General features: G+C 53.4%; 1 long non-coding RNA gene across 2 annotated transcripts in view; it reads left to right on the top strand.

Annotated features, from left to right (window-relative positions):
* LOC142051476 (uncharacterized) overlaps positions 1-19,430 on the top strand; it is a 130,230-nt gene extending 110,800 nt beyond the window's left edge. The window contains exons 2-5 of one of the 2 annotated variants that reach the window (XR_012658514.1): positions 13,095-13,154; positions 14,151-14,214; positions 14,688-14,797; positions 19,353-19,430. This is a non-coding gene — a long non-coding RNA (uncharacterized LOC142051476). Of the gene's footprint in view, positions 1-13,094; positions 13,155-14,150; positions 14,560-14,687; positions 14,798-19,352 lie in introns of those variants that run through there. The other variant, XR_012658513.1, reaches the window with a different exon arrangement.
* The last annotated feature ends 683 nt before the right edge of the window (positions 19,431-20,113 follow it).

Genomic DNA, 20,113 nt, shown 5'->3' with positions numbered 1-20,113 from the left:
CTGGTAGGGTACTGGGATGTACTGTGAGGGAACTGGGACGTACTGTGAGGACACTGGGATGTACTGTTATGTACTGGGAGGGAAGTGTTATCTACAGAGGGGAACTGGTGCGTACTGGGATGTACTGGGATGGAACTGTGAAGTACTGGGATGTACTGGGAGTGAACTGGGAGGGAACTGGTATGTAGTAGGATGTACTGGGTGGGAACTGGGATGTACCAGGATGTACTGGGATGTACTAGGAGGGAACTGGTATGTACTGGGAGGGAACTGGGATGTACTGGGAGGGAACTGGGAGGGAACTGGGATGTACTGGGAGGGAACTGGTATGTACTGGGAGGGAACTGGGATGTACTGGGAGGGGATTGGGATGTACTGGGAGGGAACTTGGATGTATTGGGAGGGAAGTGTTATGTACCAAGGGGGAACTGGGACGTACTGGGATGTAGTGGGAGTGAACTGTGAAGTACTGGGATGTACTTAGAGGAAACTGGGAGGCAACTGGCATGTACTGGGATGTACTGGAATGGAACTGGGAGTGAACTGTGTGTGAACTGTGAGGGAACTGGGAGGGACTGGGAGGGACTGGGAGGGACTGGGAGGGATCTGGGATGTCCCAGTTGACACCCACTTCCCTCCCAGTGCCTCCCAGTATATCCCAGTTTCCTCCCAGTACATCCCAGTAAATCCCAGCTCGCTGCCAGTACATGCCAATACATCGCTGTACATTCCAGTTCTGTTCCTGTACATCCCAATACATCCCCGTTCCATGCCAGTACATCCCAGTTCCCTACCAGTTCATCCCCGTACATCCCAATTCCCACCCGGTTCGCTACCACTTCTTTCCCAGTTCCGTCCCATTACATCCCAGTTCCGTCCCATTACATCCCAGTACATCCCAGTTCCCTCCCAGTACATCCCAGTTCCCTCCCAGTACATCCCAGGTCCCTCCCAGTACTGGGAGGGAACTGGGATGTACTGGGAGGCACTACAATGTGCGGGGATGCCCTGGGATGTACTGTGGAGGAACTAGGATGTACAGGCTTGTACTGGGTTGTACCGGGTGGAACTAGCAGGGATTTGGGACGTACCAGGATCTACTGGGATGTACTGGGATGTACTGGGAGGTAACTGTTATGTACTGGGAAGGAACTGGGAGGGAACTGGGATGTACTGGGAGGGAACTGGGACGTACTGTGAGGACACTGGGATGTACTGGTATGTACTGGGAGGGAAGTGTTATGTACTGAGGGGAACTGGGACGTACTGGGATGTACTGGAAGGGAACTGTGAAGTACTGGGATGTACTGGGAGTGAACTGGGAGGGAACTGGTATGTAGTAGGATGTACTGGGTGGGAACTGGGATGTACTGGGCTGCACTGGTAGGGAACAGGGATGTACTGGGAGGAAACTGGAATGTACCAGTTGACACCCACTTCCCTCCCAATGCCTCCCAGTATATCCCAGTTTCCTCCCAGTATATCCCAGTTTCCTCCCAGTACATCCCAGTAAATCCCAGCTCGCTCCCAGTACATCCCAATACATCGCTGTACATTCCAGTTCTGTTCCTGTCCATCCCAATACATCCCCGTTCCATGCCAGTACATCCCAGTTTCCTACCAGTTCATCCCCGTACATCCCAATTCCCTCCCGGTTCACTACCACTTCTTTCCCAGTGCCTCCCAATACATCCCAGTTCCGTCCCATTACATCCCAGTACATCTCAGTTCCCTCCCAGTACGTCCCAGGTCCCTCCCAGTACTGGGAGGGAACTGGGATGTACTGGGAGGCGCTACAATGTGCGGGGATGCCCTGGGATGTACTGTGGAGGAACTAGGATGTACAGGCTTGTACTGGGTTGTACCGGGTGGAACTGGCATGGATTTGGGATGTACCAGGATCTACTGGGATGTACTGGGATGTACTGGGAGGTAACTGTTATGTACTGGGAGTGAACTGGGAGGGAACTGGGATGTACTGGGACGGACTGGGAGGGAACTGGGACGGACTGGGATGCACTGGTAGGGAACTGGGATGTACTGGGAGGAAACTGGAATGTCCCAGTTGACACCCAATTTCCTCCCAGTTTCCTCCCAGTACATCCCAGTAAATCCCAGTTTGCTCCCAGTACATCCCAGTACATTCCAGTTCCGTTCCTGTACATCCCAATACATCCCCGTTCCATGCCAGTACATCCCAGTTCCCTACCAGTTCATCCCCGTACATCCCAATTCCCTCCCGGTTCGCTACCACTTCTTTCCCAGTGCCTCCCAATACATCCCAGTTCCGTCCCATTACATCCCAGTACATCCCAGGTCCCTCCCCGTTAATCCTAGGTCCCTCCCAGTACTGGGAGGGAACTGGGATGTACTGGGAGGCACTACAATGTGCGGGGATGCCCTGGGATGTACTGTGGAGGAACTAGGATGTACAGGCTTGTACTGGGTTGTACCGGGTGGAACTGGCAGGGATTTGGGATGTACCAGGATCTACTGGGATGTACTGGGATGTACTGGGAGGTATCTGTTATGTACTGGGAGTGAACTGGGAGGGACCAGGGATGTACTGGAAGGCACTACAATGTGCGGGGATGCACAGGGATGTACTGTGGAGGAACTAGGATGTACAGGCTTGTACTGGGTTGTACCGGGTGGAACTGGCAGGGATTTGAAATGTCCTAGTATCTACTAGGATGTACTGGGATGTACTGGGAGGTAACTGTTGTGTACTGGGAGTGAACTGGGAGGGAACTGTGAAGTACTGGGATGTACTTAGAGGGAACTGGTATGTACTGGGAGGGAACTGGGATGTACTGGGTGGAAAGTGTTGGGAATTGGGATTTACTGGGAGGGAACTGGGATGGACTGGGAGGGAACTGGGATGTAGTGGGACATACTGGGAGGGAACTGGGATGTACTGGGGTGTACTGGGAGGGAATTGTTATGTACCGAGGGGGAACTGGGATGTACTGGGAGTGAACTGTGAAGTACTGGGATGTACTTAGAGGGAAGTGGGAGGGAACTTGGATGTAGTGGGAGGGAACTGGGATTTACTTGGAGGAAAGTGGCATGTACTGGGATGTACTGGAATGGAACTGGGAGTGAACTGTGTGTGAACTGTGAGGGAACTGGGATGTACTGTGAGGGAACTGGGATGTACTGGGACGTACTGGGACAGACTGGGAGGGATCTGGGATGTACTGGGAGGGATCTGGGATGTACTGGGAGGCACTACAATGTGCGGGGATGCCCTGGGATGTACTGTGGAGGAACTAGGATGTACAGGCTTGTACTGGGTTGTACCGGGTGGAACTGGCAGGGATTTGGGATGTACCAGGATCTACTGGGATGTACTGGGATGTACTGGGAGGTAACTGTTATGTACTGGGAAGGAACAGGGAGGGAACTGGGATGTACTGGGAGGAAACTGGGATGTACTGTGAGGGAACTGGGACGTACTGTGAGGACACTGGGATGTACTGTTATGTACTGGGAGGGAAGTGTTATGTACTGAGGGGAACTGGGACGTAGTGGGATGTACTGGGAGGGAACTGTGAAGTACTGGGATGTACTGGGAGTGAACTGGGAGGGAACTGGTATGTAGTAGGATGTACTGGCTGGGAACTGGGATGTACTGGGATGTACTGGGAGGGAACTGGGATTTACTGGGAGGGAACTGGGATGTACTGGGACATACTGGCAGGGAACTGGGTTATACTGGGAGGGGATTGGGACGGACTGGGAGGGAACTGGGATGTACTGGGCTGCACTGGTAGGGAACTGGGATGTACTGGGAGGAAACTGGAATGTCCCAGTTGACACCCACTTCCCTCCCAGTTCCTCCCAGTATATCCCAGTTTCCTCCCAGTACATCCCAGTAAATCCCAGCTCGCTGCCAGTACATGCCAATACATCGCTGTACATTCCAGTTCTGTTCCTGTACATCCCAATACATCCCCGTTCCATGCCAGTACATCCCAGTTTCCTACCAGTTCATCCCCGTACATCCCAATTCCCTCCCGGTTCACTACCACTTCTTTCCCAGTGTCTCCCAATACATCCCAGTTCCGTCCCATTACATCCCAGTACATCTCAGTTCCCTCCCAGTACGTCCCAGTTCCCTCCCAGTACATCCCAGGTCCCTCCCAGTACTGGGAGGGACCTGGGATGTACTGGGAGGCACTACAATGTGCGGGGATGCCCTGGGATGTACTGTGGAGGAACTAGGATGTACAGGCTTGTACTGGGTTGTACCGGGTGGAACTGGCAGGGATTTGGGATGTACCAGGATCTACTGGGATGTACTGGGATGTACTGGGAGGGAACTGTTATGTACTGGGTGGGAACTGGGAGGGAACTGGGACGTACTGGTAGGGTACTGGGATGTACTGTGAGGGAACTGGGACGTACTGTGAGGACACTGGGATGTACTGTTATGTACTGGGAGGGAAGTGTTATGTACAGAGGGGAACTGGTGCGTACTGGGATGTACTGGGATGGAACTGTGAAGTACTGGGATGTACTGGGAGTGAACTGGGAGGGAACTGGTATGTAGTAGGATGTACTGGGTGGGAACTGGGATGTACCAGGATGTACTGGGATGTACTGAGAGGGAACTGGTATGTACTGGGAGGGAACTGGGATGTACTGGGAGGGAACTGGGAGGGAACTGGGATGTACTGGGAGGGAACTGGTATGTACTGGGAGGGAACTGGGATGTACTGGGAGGGGATTGCGATGTACTGGGAGGGAACTTGGATGTATTGGGAGGGAAGTGTTATGTACCAAGGGGGAACTGGGACGTACTGGGATGTAGTGGGAGTGAACTGTGAAGTACTGGGATGTACTGTGAGGGAACTGGGATGTACTGGGAGGGAACTTTAAAGTACTGGGATGTACTTAGAGGAAACTGGGAGGCAACTGGCATGTACTGGGATGTACTGGAATGGAACTGGGAGTGAACTGTGTGTGAACTGTGAGGGAACTGGGAGGGACTGGGAGGGACTGGGAGGGATCTGGGATGTCCCAGTTGACACCCACTTCCCTCCCAGTGCCTCCCAGTATATCCCAGTTTCCTCCCAGTACATCCCAGTAAATCCCAGCTCGCTGCCAGTACATCCCAATACATCGCTGTACATTCCAGTTCTGTTCCTGTACATCCCAATACATCCCCGTTCCATGCCAGTACATCCCAGTTCCCTACCAGTTCATCCCCGTACATCCCAATTCCCACCCGGTTCGCTACCACTTCTTTCCCAGTTCCGTCCCATTACATCCCAGTTCCGTCCCATTACATCCCAGTACATCCCAGTTCCCTCCCAGTACATCCCAGTTCCCTCCCAGTACTGGGAGGGACCTGGGATGTACTGGGAGGCACTTCAATGTGCGGGGATGCCGTGGGATGTACTGTGGAGGAACTAGGATGTACAGGCTTGTACTGGGTTGTACCGGGTGGAACTGGCAGGGATTTGGGATGTACCAGGATCTACTGGGATGTACTGGGAGGAAACTGGAATGTCCCAGTTGACACCCACTTCCCTCCCAGTGCCTCCCAGTATATCCCAGTTTCCTCCCAGTATATCCCAGTTTACTCCCAGTACATCCCAGTAAATCCCAGCTCGCTGCCAGTACATGCCAATACATCGCTGTACATTCCAGTTCTGTTCCTGTACATCCCAATACATCCCCATTCCATGCCAGTACATCCCAGTTCCGTACCAGTTCATCCCCGTACATCCCAATTCCCTCCCGGTTCACTACCACTTCTTTCCCAGTTCCGTCCCATTACATCCCAGTTCCGTCCCATTACATCCCAGTACATCCCAATTCCCTCCCAGTACAACCCAGGTCCCTCCCAGTACATCCCAGTTCCCTCCCAGTACGTCCCAGTTCCCTCCCAGTACATCCCAGGTCCCTCCCAGTACTGGGAGGGACCTGGGATGTACTGGGAGGCACTACAATGTGCGGGGATGCCCTGGGATGTACTGTGGAGGAACTAGGATGTACAGGCTTGTACTGGGTTGTACCGGGTGGAACTGGCAGGGATTTGGGATGTACCAGGATCTACTGGGATGTACTGGGAGGTAACTGTTATGTACTGGGAAGGAACAGGGAGGGAACTGGGATGTACTGGTAGGGAACTGGGATGTACTGGGAGGGAACTGGGACGTACTGTGAGGACACTGGGATGTACTGGTATGTACTGGGAGGGAAGTGTTATGTACTGAGGGGAACTGGGACGTACTGGGATGTACTGGGAGGGAACTGTGAAGTACTGGGATGTACTGGGAGTGAACTGGGAGGGAACTGGTATGTAGTAGGATGTACTGGGTGGGAACTGGGATGTACCAGGATGTACTGGGATGTAGTGGGAGGGAACTGGTATGTACTGGGAGGGAACTGGGATGTACTGGGACATACTGGCAGGGAACTGGGATGTACTGGGAGGGGATTGGGACGGACTGGGAGGGAACTGGGATGTACTGGGCTGCACTGGTAGGGAACTGGGATGTACTGGGAGGAAACTGGAATGTCCCAGTTGACACCCACTTCCCTCCCAATGCCTCCCAGTATATCCCAGTTTCCTCCCAGTATATCCAAGTTTCCTCCCAGTACATCCCAGTAAATCCCAGTTCGCTCCCAGTACATCCCAGTACATCGCAGTACATTCCAGTTCCGTTCCTGTACATCCCAATACATCCCCGTTCCATGCCAGTACATCCCAGTTTCCTACCAGTTCATCCCCGTACATCCCAATTCCCTCCCGGTTCACTACCACTTCTTTCCCAGTGCCTCCCAATACATCCCAGTTCCGTCCCATTACATCCCAGTACATCCCAGTTCCCTCCCAGTACATCCCAGGTCCCTCCCAGTACATCCCAGGTCCCTCCCAGTACATCCCAGGTCCCTCCCAGTCTTGGGAGGGAACTGGGATGTACTGGGAGGCACTACAATGTGCGGGGATGCCCTGGGATGTACTGTGGAGGAACTAGGATGTACAGGCTTGTACTGGGTTGTACCGGGTGGAACTGGCAGGGATTTGGGATGTACCAGGATCTACTGGGATGTACTGGGATGTACTGGGAGGTAACTGTTATGTACTGGGAGTGAACTGGGAGGGAACTGGGATGTACTGGTAGGGAACTGGGATGTACTGTGAGGGAACTGGGACGTACTGTGAGGACACTGGGATGTACTGTTATGTACTGGGAGGGAAGTGTTATGTACTGAGGGGAACTGGTGCGTACTGGGATGTACTGGGATGTACTGGGAGGGAACTGGTATGTACTGGGAGGGAACTGGGATGTACTGGGACATACTGGCAGGGAACTGGGATGTACTGGGAGGGGATTGGGATGTACTGGGAGGGAACTTGGATGTATTGGGAGGGAAGTGTTATGTACCAAGGGGGAACTGGGACGTACTGGGATGTAGTGGGAGTGAACTGTGAAGTACTGGGATGTACTGTGAGTGAACTGGGATGTACTGGGAGGGAACTTTAAAGTACTGGGATGTACTTAGAGGAAACTGGGAGGCAACTGGCATGTACTGGGATGTACTGGAATGGAACTGGGAGTGAACTGTGTGTGAACTGGGAGGGAACTGGGATGTACTGTGAGGGAACTGGGATGTACTGGGATGTACTGGGAGGGACTGGGAGGGATCTGGGATGTACTGGGCTGCACTGGTAGGGAACTGGGATGTACTGGGAGGAAACTGGAATGTCCCAGTTGACACCCACTTCCCTCCCAGTGCCTCCCAGTATATCCCAGTTTCCTCCCAGTATATCCCAGTTTCCTCCCAGTACATCCCAGTAAATCCCAGCTCGCTGCCAGTACATGCCAATACATCGCTGTACATTCCAGTTCTGTTCCTGTACATCCCAATACATCCCCGTTCCATGCCAGTACATCCCAGTTCCCTACCAGTTCATCCCCGTACATCCCAATTCCCTCCCGGTTCACTACCACTTCTTTCCCAGTTCCGTCCCATTACATCCCAGTTCCGTCCCATTACATCCCAGTACATCCCAGTTCCCTCCCAGTACATCCCAGGTCCCTCCCAGTACTGGGAGGGACCTGGGATGTACTGGGAGGCACTACAATGTGCGGGGATGCCCTGGGATGTACTGTGGAGGAACTAGGATGTACAGGCTTGTACTGGGTTGTACCGGGTGGAACTGGCAGGGATTTGGGATGTACCAGGATCTACTGGGATGTACTGGGATGTACTGGGAGGTAACTGTTATGTACTGGGAAGGAACTGGGAGGGAACTGTGAGGGAACTGTGAGGGAACTGTGAGGAGGGGGGCGGCCCCCCGGGCCCCAGCCCCTCCCCCCCGCCTGCGGCCAGGCCCCGCGGCCGCCGGCCCCTTCCTCCTCTGCCCGCTCCCGTCGCAGACGGCTCGGTATGTGTCACGAGCGGCAGCCCCGTTCAGCAGCTCTCGGAGGGCGCGCGGCTGTGCCCGGCCGTGACCGGGGCCCGCAGGGGTTTCCCGCTCGCCCCGAGAAGGCGCTGGCCCCGAGCCGGGGCGTCCCGCCCCGCCCCGCCCGGCCCTCGGCGCCCTCGCGAGCTGAGCGCGGCCCGGCCAGCAGGGGGCGCTGGCGCTCACCGGCTGGGCGCGGGGGCGGTCCGGCGCGGGGGCGGGGCCGGTGGGGGCCGTTCCTTCCGGCCGCCCTTTAAGGGCCGCCCCGCGGGGCTCGGGCTTCCGGTGGCGCGTGCGCGTCGGAGCGGGGGCGGGAGCGGTGCGTGTGGAGGCCGAAGGGCCGGTGCGTGTGGCGGCCGGGTCGCGAGGCGTCCCTGTGCGGTGCCGGGGCCCCTCTGCGGCCCGGCGTGGGAAGCCCGCGGCCGGCGGAGCCTGCTCGGAGCTGGGCGGGGAGCGCCGCGGCGGTCCGGCCGCCGGCAGCCATCCCCTGCGGTGGCCGGCAGCCCCTCGGGACGCCTGGAGGCCTGGCGGTGCCCGAGCCTCGCCTGCGGCAGCCGCCTGAGAGAGCAGCGCGGCCGTGTCCGGGGGCCGGAGAGCGCTGGTGGGTGAGTTCGGGCAGCGGGTGGGTCTCCGTGTGAGGTGAGGCCTGGCGCGGGCCGGGGGGTATCTCCGTGCGGGTCGGGCCGGGGGCGGGGCGGGGGCCGTGCCCCGCAGAGGAGCCCCGGTCGGGCATCGTTCGCTTTTCCACAATGTAGGGCTCTCCCCGGTTATTTTTTGTGTACTGTGTTTTGGGTCACCTGAAAGCCTTTGGCCGGTTACGTTTGGTGCGGGGAGATGGCAGGTCTGGAGCCTGAAAGATCTCTGGTGGGGGGTGGGGGAGGTATTTCTTGCCTTAAAACTCTGAGCCCACCTCGTGAGTCTCGTGACTGTGGCAAATGGCTGAGTCGGGCGTTTTCTGATAACTAACTTCTGAACGTGTGCGTGTGTAGGCACGGGGAGATTTGTGCAGTGTGACGGAGCCCCTTGTGCTTCTGTGCTAATGTCTACCTGTTCTAGACCTCCAGAGTTGGAAAGCCTTTGTTTAGTGCCTAGTTGTGCCTGCGTAACAAATGTTTTAGCTGCTGATGGGTTATACCTCTGCTGCGAACTTCTTGCTGGGTGGCTTGATTGTTTCTGGTTGTCCGTGTAAATCTAGGCAGCTATTTTCTGCCCGGTGGTGAAGCCTATCGCTTTGGATAACAAAGGGCAGGAGTGCAATAAAGAAAAAGGTGATTCGTCTGCTGCAGCTCCTTGGAAACAATTCGTTCCTTATTTTCTGCCCTTGGGCAGGCGTTGTGCTTTCCAGATAATGCAGCCTCTCCTGTGCCTGTCCACGCCGTGCATTTTGTCCTGCCCTTGCTTGAAAAGGCTCTCCTTGCCTTCCTCCCCTCTGCTGCAGTTGCCTTAATCTCTCGCTGCTGCTGCTGCTGCTGCTGGAAGAGGGATAAAGGGAGTGTTGTCGATCGGGTTGTTAAAAGCTTTTTCGCGGGCTGTAACGCGCGGGAAAGGGGGGCCGGGGGGGAGGATCAGTTTGCGGGGAAAATGGGAAACCAACATCACCTTCCCCTCCTACGGCGCAGCCCGGCCGCACGGCTCCCCGGGGATGCCCCTGCCCGCGGGTGTACCGTGTGTGCGCCCCCCGCGTAGGGCGGGGGACGACGACACCCCCCCACACACCGTAGGCGGCACTGGGACAACCCCTGCCCCAGGGCTCCGCGCTCGTACCCGGCTCTCCCCGCTCCGGCACGGCACGGGGCTGGACGCACCGAGAAGACCCCGGAGCGGCTTCTCGCGTCCGGGCGAGAACAGGGCCCGGCCCCGAGCAGCAGAGCGGGCACCGCCGGTAGCTCGGAGGAGCGGGGCCGGCTCGGCTCGAGGCGTCAGAGCGAAAAGGGACGAGAACCGTCCCGGAGCGTCCGGGGGTTGGGGGGGTTGGCGGATGGTCCGGTGGCCGGGTTCGGCTCCGTGCCGGGCCGTGGGGCAGCCGGAGCCGCGCCAGAGCAGGTGAGGAGCCGCATGGCCGGGCGCGCTGTGGGTCGGCGGGTTTGGGCTGTGGGGTCTCCCGGTCCGCGGAGCCCCCGGGGGGGCGGCGGGGTGCGGGCAGCAGCGGCCCCGGGCCGAGCGCTGTCGTGGGTCGGTGGTTGGGTTTTGGGGCCGAGCCCGTGCCCGTCCCCGGGGAGTAGGGGCAGCCCCACCCGGCTCTCGACTGCTCCTCGTCGGGGTCGGGCGGCGGCGGCGGCGACCCCGGCGGGGGCTCCTGCGGTGCCGGGCGGGTCCCCCCTTGCCCGCGAGGCAGGCAGGGACCCCGGCTGCTGCCGCCGCGGTTTGCTGGAGGCGGGCCGGGCCCGGCCCCCTGTGGGGTTGGGGTGCGGGCCCGGCGCTGCCGGGGAAACGAGGCCTGCGAGAGCAGGAAGAAAGCGCTGCCGGGCCGGTGCTGGGGTGCGGGGCCGGGGTGCGGGGCCGGGCCCGCGCAGTTCAGTTCCCAAGGCCTCCCCGACAGTGCCCGCGTGGGCCGTGGGGGTGCAGGGCTGCGGGGTGGCTGCGCTCTCCGCGGCCCTGAGCGTTGCCCGTGGGGACTGCGGAGGGGGCCGGGACGCAGCCAGGTTCAGCTGGTTTGGTCCCTGAGCGTGGAGAGCACAGCTCTTCTGTTCCTGGGCCTTGAGAGCAGGCTCCTGTGGCTGACGCCGGGGCCCTGAAACAGATCGAGTCGTGCGTTTTGAGGGCCTGAGCGAGGGGACTAAGTGGTGTGGTTTTGGGCTGAGGAGCAGAGGTCAAGTGCTGCGCTTTTGGGACTTGAGAACAGGCTCAGCAGCTGGGCTTTTTGGCTCAGAACCGGTCCCAAAGTGAGCTGGTTTGGGGGCCAAAAGCAGAAGCCGGTTTGGCTGCTTGTGGGGGTGGCGTGGGGGCATCGGGGGCTGCAGGGGAAAGCAAGGGTTGGGCAGGGTACGAGGACCCTCCCCGGAGGTGGGGGTCCGGTCACATCGGACCCCGAAGTTCGGGAGGCCGGCATGCACCAGAGCGAACTCGCCACCTGAGGCGGGTCTCTGGAGGAAGGGTGCTTTTTGGATCCAGCGCAGCGCACCCTCTTTGGGTCCAGCTCTTCATTCTGCGCTGCTTAGAAGAGTTATTAACCAATTAATTAAACATACAAACTAAGTCACAACAGCTCTATCGGCTCCATCGTGGTTTGGAGCTCTGAATCGGTTTCATTTGGTGTCTAACACATTTTTTCCCCGAGGAGAGGCTACGTTTCAAGTTAATTAGTTTTCTCACAAGTGTGTCAGTCGATAAAATTGAGTTACGATTATTAAAACCACAAAGGTGACAGGAGTCTCACGGATCGGGTCTATTTCTGAAAATGTATTCATCCCATGCAAATGTCATCGGGATACAGATCATCTGCACTTCATGCTCTGACAAGACAAGATGCTGAGACAGGGATGAGCTCCAAAAGGACTACTGAAAAGAAAAAAAACCCACGCACTTCATGAAGTCATGGGGGGTTTTTTTGTTTGCATTTGGGGGGGCGGGGTGGCTTTAACAAAAGAGTGCAGTGTTGGCTGGCAGCAGCCTGCAGAGCATTTTTGCTGCCTGATCTCTCCTGTTCTTCTCTTCCACTCCTCTTTCAGGGCTGTAATTGTCATTTGGATAGTTTTAGAAGAGCAGTTAAGTTCCTCGCCTGTGTCTCAATGTGCTGGTAATACCAGGAAGGTGAATGCTTGAACCGGTCGGGCGGGTGGGAATAACTTGGCTGCAGGTAGAACTTCTGAGGGAAGACCAGCAAAACCAGGAAGCAAATAGCAAGTTCCCAAAAAATGTGCGGGTGTCAAACACATAAAAGTTTTATTGCCGAATGTTTTGTTTTTGGCAATATGTTCCAAATGCCTATTTTTGGTAAACATAACTTTTCAGGAGATTCAGGGTTGTGTGTGGCAAAACATGTCCCTCTGTTTTTGTGTCCTGCCGCACAAACGGCCGGCGGCAGGGCTCTCGTTCCCCGCTCTCGCTATTGCCACAGCAGGGCTGCGATATTTAGACCTAAGGGATGGGTTTAGGAATGGAAGGAGAGAGAACGCCTGTGTTCTGTAAGGGCTATGAATGCTGACCCTTTGCCTCCGTCTGCCGCTTTTCCTGTGCGGGTGATGAAGCCGTTTTACTTTCCTCTGTTGTTCCTGGTCTAAGTAGTTGCAAGGCTGTCGCCGCTGTGGGTGTGCAATTTGTGTTGCTGTGTTTCTGTGGCGTCCTAGCTACGGCTCGCTTCTAGTGTGGCCAAGCGTCAAGGTAGGGCTTTCAGCTTAAAGCTTCAGAAGCGCTGCGTGCCGAGATGGGTGTAGGTGAAACTGCTGTTGCGCCTGCAGCTGTGCTCGCAGGGATGCTGGGTGGCTCCGCATCAAACTGGCAAGGTGCGCGTGGACCTCCGTCGGGCTGCGCCCTGGGTGCGCGAGCGTGCCGTGTTTTTGCTGTTCCGGCTTGTATGTGCGAGGGCTTAACGTTTGATTTAATGCATTTCCTTTAACGGCAGGCTGTAGTTGGGCTCTAGATGGTATTCCTACGTGGGCGCAGGAGCTGTGGAATGGTTAAGCTGTTGCTGTGCCTCCAGGTGACTTGTTCAGTAACACTGTTTTTCCAGGTGCAGATGGATGAGTCATGCAGGGCAATGGAGGAGAGCCCAGGGGAGCGCTGTAAGAAGGTGAGTCTGTGTGTAGTACTGGAGGGAAGATGTGACTGATGGCTATAGGGCTCCATTATGGGTTTTACTCTTTTTTTTTTTTTTGTGATCTGAGGGTGCTAAGCGATGAGCCGAGCGTGATGTGGGCCCTGGAGGTGAGTCAGGCAAGGTGACCGGTGCTTGGTGGGCTGGAGTAGGTGTTCTTTTTCAGGTTATTCAGGGTTTTTTCTCCTTCTCTTCACTTTCCCATCCCAATTTGGGGCCGATTCCCTCAAACGGGGACTTCCCCCTGTGGGGCTGCTTATGCAGCCTGGGAGCTGCTGCCTGGGCACAAAAATACCTCAAACCCCTTGACTCTGGGCCTGCAATGAGGGGTGAAAATACAGGAAGAATTCTGGTGGAAAGAAAACAACTTGGGGCTTCTGGGAAAGCCAACTCCAGCTGGATTTGTGCGGCTGGAAAGGAAAAAAAAAAGGGGGTGGGGGGAAGGAACAACAACCTAAAAGCACCCACCAACCATTCTCATGCACAAAACCGAAAGTGAAAATGACCATTTTTTGTAGGGCAAAAGCACAAAAAATCCCCACAGAACTCAGTAGTTTGGAAAAGCAACCCCAATTATTACATTATGTAAAGAAGGCGGGGGAAAAAAAAAGAAAACCAAACCAAAACCCGATCACAACCCTGATGCCACATGCCTACAAGCAGTTCCTGGGGCTTATTCTGCGGGGGTGGGAACCCAACCTTGTTCCCCAGGTTTGCTGTGCTGCTTCTCCTCCCTCGAGACACTTTGCTGTTTGGTGCAGAGGCAATGAATGGCGCTGCTGGGGCTGCGAGGGGGAAAGGTGCAGAGGAATAGAAGCTCTGTGGATGCAGCCAAGTTACGGTTTCTGGATGGTATTAATCGAGAAGAGTAATTCAGATAATGCTGCTGCCCAGCGACCAGAATTGGGTACTGAGCCCGGGAGCCGTGCACGCGCGGTGGCGTCCCTGTGATCCCCATTGCTCTCTCCGCAGGTAACAGCCCTGCGATGCTGCAGTGCCTGCGAGGTGATGCCGCCGTGCTCGTTGCTGCTTCCTGGTAAGGAAAGGCCTCCTCTGCTCTTGCTGCAGCGTGGTGGTGTGTCGGACACGATTCCCTGTGTCGGGTGAGGCCTAGGGCTGCCGGCGAGGTGAGCGAGCCCCTTTGGTGGGTGCAGGGGTATCTCCTTGTGTGCCTGTACTACTGGGGCTGGTGGGATGGGAAGCTTCAAACGACCCGCCGAGGCAGGCTTCTGGTATGCTAAAGGCGAGCGGGTGAGGGCAGCCCTAGGAGTTACCCGGGAGCTGATAGAAGGGAAGAGGGAAAGGAGGAGGAGGATGATGACCTTTCCCCCTGCAGCTTCTGGGTGCAGAAGATGGCCGACTCCCCAGCTCACCAGAGCTCCCCCTCAGCCTCCCCTGGCCCCCCTTGCCCCGTGCGCCTGCCCCCAGCTCCAGCACGGGCGAGCTAGGCTACGTGCCTAGGAAGCCTCATCTGGTAAGAGCTGTAAGACACCCACGTATTCTCTTCAGGTGGAGGACGGCCTAGAGTCTGGAGCTGCAGAAGAGGCAGGGAGGAGAGGAGGGGAAAGAAGCATCTGAACGGCTAAATTGTGCCAGCAGCGCTGAGAGCGAGAGTCGCGGTGAGTCCTGGGCCACTGGGGCCCCGTTGCCTCTCTTGTGCGTCCTGGGCCCTCCCTGTCTCTCCCCCGGCCCCCTCTCTTTCCTTACCTGCTGCAAAATTTACTTTTTTTTTTTGCGCCCCCCCCCCCCCCCCCCCCGCACCTTCTTTCTCCATCTCGCTCTGAGTGGCTCCCTGCCTCCCCGTCTTTTCAGTCCTCCCTCTCTCTGTCCTGTAGCCTGTGGCTCCTTTTTCTTTCTCCGCCTCTCTCTGCCTGGCTCTGGCTCCGTTTTTTTTTTTTTTTTCCTCCTGCTCTGTCCTGTAGCCTGTCGGTGTTTTGTTGTTCTCTGGCTCTCTTGATCTGACTCCCTGTGTTACCGAAAAACGCGTTAAAATCGGAAACGACTCCTCAACACCAATTTAGTATTAAAGAGCAGGCATTCTTTATTTGCGGCGCCGGATGCACGGGGGATCGCTCCTCCTGGCGTGCGTACCTCACGCACCTTTCCCGTACAATTTGTAGATCAATGTTTTACGTATTCATACATATTCATTATTGTCCTGTCTGCTGATTGGTACAAACTTGCTCGTTCCGTATGTAAATCGCTGCGCAGGCTCGGTTGTCCTCTTCCGTTGTTCTCTTCTGTTACTTGGGTCGGTGGTGGTCTGTGAGTCGGTGGTCGCGATCTCCCCCTGCCGGAATTAGCTTTTAGCTTCTCGGCTCTTACTCTTGGCAGTCTTGGCTAGTTTTCTCAGTCCGCTAAGCGAAACAGCGTTTTTTCATCCTTTTCTGACAGAAGCACGTTGTCTGTTGTTCTGTTCGCATTAATGATCGCCTACGGACTAAAATGCAGATCGACAGATACGCTGATTGGTACGCTCCATGTTCCCGTAATGGAACACCGTCTCTGGTTGATTTCATCACTTTGGTTACATTTCCCCTGTTTGGAAGTTCTGAAATAATAATTTTCTCAATACTTCCATCCTAGATCAATAATATTCCACTATGTCAGTTTAGTGTTTGCTTCATGTTCTGAAATTTTTCACTTGATTGTGGTCTCCAGGGTGTATGCAGGTCCCATTTTCTACCCAAAATTTTATTAATTTGTTGAAGTACCTCTGCAAAAAAATGTGGTGCTCTATCAGAGGACATTCCCGTTGGCACTCTAAATCTTGGTATTATTTCCTTCAGCAACGTCTTAACTACTACTCTAGCTTTGTCGGTGCAGCACGAGAAAGCTGCTGGCCATCTAGAAAATTTGTCAATCAGCACTGACAAATACTGCTCTATCTATTTTGTCTGGGTAACTCAGAGAACTTAATTTGCTAATAATTTCCGGGAGAATTTTTTGTTTTGTTACTCCTAAAGGTTGTTTCCTTTGGTTCAGGGGATTATTTCTAGGACAGATTGGACACTTAGCTACTATGGGTTTAACTATTCTTGTCGTGCCTACACACGCTACAGATGTTTTTAAACTCAAAACCGTAGCGCCTACAGCCTAATGTGTTTGCTCATGGTTTTCTTTTGCAAGTTCTGTCATAACTTGTGGGGTGGTTGTTGTTATTACTTGTTTTTCTGGTGTTACCTACCATCTCTCTGTGTTTTGTGATGCTTCCAATTGTTCTGCTAATTGCTCATCCAATTTATTATATCTCGGTTTCAACTTTGGAATTCTGATCTGTTTTACTGGTACTAGTGCAAGGATACCTTGCTCTGCAGTCCTCTTTGCAGCTTTATCGGTCAGTCGTTTGCTTATGTTTACAGCCGTCTGGCCAAATTGATGAGCTTTGCAACGCTTTACCGCCACTTCTTTTGGTTTCTGCACGTCTTCCGGAAGTTGGAGAATTTCTTCTTTATGCTGTATTGATGATTCTTGGGCTGATGGCAGTCCTTTCTCCTTCCCAATAGCTCCATGATCGTGGATCACACCAAATGCACGTTTGGAATCAGTCTAGATATTTATCCTTTGTCCTTCTGCCATTCGCAGAGCTCGCTTCAATGCTACCAATACTGCTTTCTGTGCTGAGGTGTTTGCAGGCAGCACCCCTGACTCCATTCCCTCGGCGGCGATAACGACAGCATATCCGGCCATTCGCTTCTCTTCTCGCCCAGAGCTTCTTCCATCTGTAAACAACTCCAGATCAGGATTTTCCCAGAGGTTTGTGTCTCAGGTCTGGTCTGCTGGAATAGACTTGTTCAATAGTTAGCAAGCGATCGTGTTCTAAATTGTCCGTAAGGTTTTCTGTTGTTAAAAACATAGCAGGATTCAGTATAGCAGTAGTCTTCGATTCCACATCGTCTTGTTCTAACAGAACAACTTGATATTTCAACATTCTGCTAAGGGATAGCCAACGACCCCCCTTTTGTTCTAAAACAGTCACCGCTATGTGCGGGACATATACTGTCATCTTCTGTCCCATTGTTAACTTTGGGGCTTCCCGGATCGGCAGCGCTGTTGTTGCTACTGCCCGTAAACACCCAGGCCATCTTTTACTCGCGTGGTCAGGTTGTTTGGAGAAGTAGCCCACAGGTCTCTTCCAGGTTCCCAGTCGCTGTGTCAGCACTCCAAGGGCTAAATGTTGTCTTTCGTGGACAAACAACTCAAAAGGTTTAGTGAAATCAGGTAGGCCTAATGCAGGGGCCATCATCGAGGCTCTTTTCAGTTCTTTGAATGCCGTTTGGCATCCGGGCATCCAGGTTAAATATTTATCCTTTTGAGTCTTTCAATGCCTCAAATAATGGTTTTACATACAGTCTATAGTTCAGAATCCAGAGCTGATGCTATTTCATTGTTTTCAGAAAAGCTCTCAGTTCCTTCGGGCTGCTAGGTTCGGGAATTTGACAAATAGTTTCTTTCTTTTCACTTTCTAATTGTCTTTGTCTTTGAGATATTTCAAATCCTAAATAAATGGCTGCTTCTTTTCCTATTTGGGTTTTGTTTCTGGAAACTCCGCATCTTCCTTGGCCCAGAAAATTTAAAAATTTCAAAACATTTTTCTTTACTTTGTGCCGCTATCAGAATGTCATCCGCATTCTGTAACAAGATGCCTCTCCCTGGGTTCTGTTTTTTTCTATATCTCTAATTTTTTTTTGCCAGCTGAGTCTCAAGTATCGTAGGACTATTTTTAAATCCTTGTGGAAGTACGGTCCATGGTAGCTGTGTCTTTCATTCTGTGGTGGGGCTTTCCCATTGCAAAGCAAATAGGCTTTGACTTTTTATGCCTGGAGGTATGCAAAAGAAGGCGTCCTTCAAATCTAGTACAGTAAACCATTTATGCTCCTCCTTTAAAAGAGGTCAGTAAAGTGTATGGATTAGCTACTACCGGATGTATATCTTGGACCACCTGATTTATAGCCCTTAAATCGTGAACTAGCTAATACTCTTTGCCTCTAGATTTCTTTACTGGCGACACAGGAGTACTATATTCTGATTCACATTCCACTAAAAGCTCATATTCTGAAAAATTTTATAATTAACTTCTGTAATCCTTTTCGAGCCTCTCGCTTAATAGGGTATTGTTTTTGTCTTACGGGCTTGGCTCCAAGCTTTAAGGTTACTTTTACCGGCTCTGCCCACTTAGATCGCTCCGGAGCTCCGCTCGCTCAAACCAAAGGAATTACTACGTTTTCCACTTCCTCGGGAACCCGTTCCTCCCTGGAGGAATCCTGTAACATAAACGCTCTCGCCTCTGTGGCTTTTGATTCTGGTATTAGTGATTTAATCTCTCCATCTTTAAAAGTTACTTGAGCATCTAATTGACCTAATAGATCTCGTCATAACAGAGGCAGTGGACATTCAGGCATATGCAGAAACTGGTGAGTTGCCCATTGCTTCTCCAATTTAAACTTTAATGGCTCTGAGAGGGGCTAATTTTTCTTTGCCCTGTTGCGCTAGCAACATCTACTGATTTATGATCAAATTTCTCTTCACGTGTATTCAATACCAAATAAGTGGCTCCCGTATCTACCAAAAATTCTATTTCTTCATTCCGTAGCTTCAGTGTAACCAGGTGTTCAGCTAGGGTTGATTCCCCTGGTCTCCTTCATGCCGAGCTACTTCAAGCATTTAACCCAGATCTCTGGATTCAGGTTGTTCTAGTTTCTGAAGGTTGTTTTCTCTCCCCCCGCCCCCATCTGGGGCTGATTGTCTTATGAATATAGAGACCAGCTGAATTGCTTTTTCTGGTTTTTCTGGGTTCAAATGAGTATATTTTCTGGTGGTCACCTTCAGTCTTTCCATAAAGGCTGAAGGGGACTCACTTAATTCTTGTCTCACTTCATAAATTTTGACCAATTTATTGCTTTTGGCATTGCTTGTCTTACTCCAAATAAAATCTCTCTCTGACATCTAGTCAACATTCCCCTGGGTCCTGGCTGATTAGGGTCCCACTCGGGATTTGTAGATGGAAAATTCTTATTCATTGTTCTCTGTAAATTCCTGTTAGCATGTGCTCCCTGCACCTGCCTTCTGGCTGTATTCCATACTATTTTCTTGTCAGTTTCATCAAGCGAAGTATCCAGTATCACAAGTAGAGCAACACTCTTTCAAGTTCTCACCACGTTTTCCTCTTTTCAGAAACATTGCCGTAGAATCTTGTGGACATACCTCACGCTGTTTCTGCTGCTCGGGATGATTCCACGGTGTAAAGAACAAATCAACATATGCCACTTCTTCCCATTTGCCTTCCCTTTTTACAAAACAACATTAATTGCAAGATGGTACGATATTGCAATGTCTCGTGTTCTGGCCATTTGTGCCCACCTTCCAATTGATACGTTGGCCACCAATGATTGCAATATTCAATTAATGGTTTCCGAGTTAGTGGGTCACCGCCCCCGACGTCTTTCCAGTGCTTCAAAATACATCGCAAAGGTGTTCTCTGTGGGATAGGTTTCCTACTCAGTAATGCTCCCGTCTCCCAGTCGACTAGTAGTTGTGATAGTGCACTATCACAAATACTAGTCAGAGGGACTCCAACCCCCGTTAGAGGTCTCACTGGAAATCTGCCACTGGGATCTGTAGCCCCCTGCTAGATATCCCTGGAGACTTCAACCCCCTGTTGAAGACTCCCCTACCCTCGGGTCCCGCTCCACAGGCTTTCGCCTAGCAGAGACTTACCAACCGAGGCACCTCTTGGCCCCGACCCTGCGTGGCTTTCGCCGCGCCTTACGGGCAGGCCTGTGGGACTCAAACCCGCTATCCTATCCTATGTGGGAAACTAACCCCACGTATTATTCTACCTAAGTTTCTTCTTCAAAGAATGCCTTGTTTACCTCAATCCAGGGGATCTTGCTCAGAATTCTCTGGCCCGGGGATCGGAAGCTCTCCCGGAGAAT

Source organism: Phalacrocorax aristotelis, unplaced genomic scaffold (assembly GCF_949628215.1).
Source record: "Phalacrocorax aristotelis unplaced genomic scaffold, bGulAri2.1 scaffold_68, whole genome shotgun sequence".
Classification (NCBI taxonomy): domain Eukaryota; kingdom Metazoa; phylum Chordata; class Aves; order Suliformes; family Phalacrocoracidae; genus Phalacrocorax; species Phalacrocorax aristotelis.
Note: the sequence above shows the minus strand (reverse complement) of the source record. Positions and strands in the feature narration are given on the sequence as shown.